The following is a 1,903-nucleotide window of genomic DNA, read 5'->3' as shown; positions in this document are numbered from 1 at the left end:
TGCATCCTTGTTTAATGCTTCACCAAACTACCGCTCCTCCGTTAAGAGTGGATACTGACCCGGACGTGGATTTCCTTGAATCCTTGTCTGTTTGGAAGTCAGAGTCAGTGTATCATATAAGGATCAAATCCTTAGAGCCATACACGAGCTTGTAGTCTCTTGTTCTCCTAAGATACTAGAGGATTCTCTTAACAATAGTCCAGTGATCATATCATGGGTTAGATTGATTCCTACTGACCATCCCCACTGCATAGCAAATGTCAGGTATAGTACACAGTATAGCATACATCAGGCTGCCCACTATTGAAGCATAGGATATGCGTCTCATATCGTCAACTTCTTGAGGTATCTTAGGACATTGTTCCTTAGATAGATGAATTCCATGCCTGAAGGGCAATAAACCCTTCTTCGAATTCTGCATCGAATATCGAACAAGTATCTTGTCGATATAAGTTGCTTAAGACAGGGCTAGCGTCTTGTTCTTGCGATCCCATAAAATTTGGATGCCAAGGACATACTGAGCTCCCCTAATTCTTTCATCTGGAACTCAGTAGCTATGATGCTCAAGTAAATAAGAGGGGTACATGAATGAACCGATACACATTCGTATGAGAGGGATCTTGAGATCATATAAGCATGATTAAGAAAGCTTAAAAGAAATGATGTTACTACCTATAACAACAAGGTGCACCTTCCTTTTCGGTAACTCAATCCTAAGAACTCCAAAGTTAAGCGTGCTTGTCTTGGAGTAATCTTTGGCTGGGTGACTTCGTAGTTGCAACTAGATGGTGGCGCAGCCGGGTTGCAGGGGTCGTAGGGGAATGCCGGGGCAATTAGGGCTGAATCCGGATTCCGAATCCTGAGCCAGGGGCATTACAATAAGATTTGATCGCAGTATCAAACCTTATGTTCCAATATCGAGATGCTTGTTTTAATCCATACATGGACCATTTAAGCTTGCAACCCTATTGCTATTGACCTTATGCTATGAACCCTTCGGGTTTAGACATATAAATACTTTCTTCCAGATTGCCATTCAGAAAGGCAGTCTTGACATCCATTTTCCAAATCTCAGTCATAAAATATGGCAATGGACAAAAGTATTATTATGGATTTGAGCATAGCTATCGGGAGAAGGTTTCTTCATAGTCCACTCCTTCCCTTTGTGTGTAACCTTTTGCCACAAGCCTCGCCTTGTAGGTCTGTACATCTCCTTCGGCGTCTTGTTTTCTCTTGTAGATCCATTTACACCCTATGGGTCTTACCCCGTCAGGTTGGTCTACAAGTTCCCAAATATAATTGAAGTACATAGACTCCATTTCCAAGTTCATGGCTTTGACCCATTTGTCATTGTCCACATCTTTCATAGCCTGTTTGTAGGTCAATAGATCCTCGACGTCGTCATCAGGTATGATAACTTGGGTTTCTATTCAACCCACGTAGCGGTGACACAATTCTCCCACTACGTCGAGGCACCCTCAATTCTTGAGGTAGATGTGACTGACGTGACGTGCAAGCTTCATCAACAACTCTTGCGAAGTGTCGGGTTTATCAACAACTCTTGTTGACATATTTGTACCCTCTTCGGAAATCTCTTTTATCACTACCTTACTTCGTGGTTTATGATCTCGAACGTGGTCTTCTTCTAAGAAGGTGATTTTGTCGTACCAACACTCTGTTATCTTGAAGATAGAAGAATATACCACTTCTCGTCTCTTCAGGGTAACCTACGAATAGACATACTTTAGAACGAGGTTCTAATTTCTTTGGGTTGGTCACGAGCACGTGTGCCGGACACCCCCAAATGCAGAGCTGACGTAAACTAGCTTGACGACCCTTCCATAGTTCAAAGGGTGTTTCAGAAACACTCTTCGTTGGAACTACGTTCAAAATATAAATCGCA

Source organism: Momordica charantia (genome assembly GCF_013281855.1).
Source record: "Momordica charantia cultivar OHB3-1 chromosome 2 unlocalized genomic scaffold, Mcharantia_2.0 BLBB01000002.1, whole genome shotgun sequence".
NCBI lineage: Eukaryota > Viridiplantae > Streptophyta > Magnoliopsida > Cucurbitales > Cucurbitaceae > Momordica > Momordica charantia.
This window is presented reverse-complemented; position numbering follows the sequence as displayed.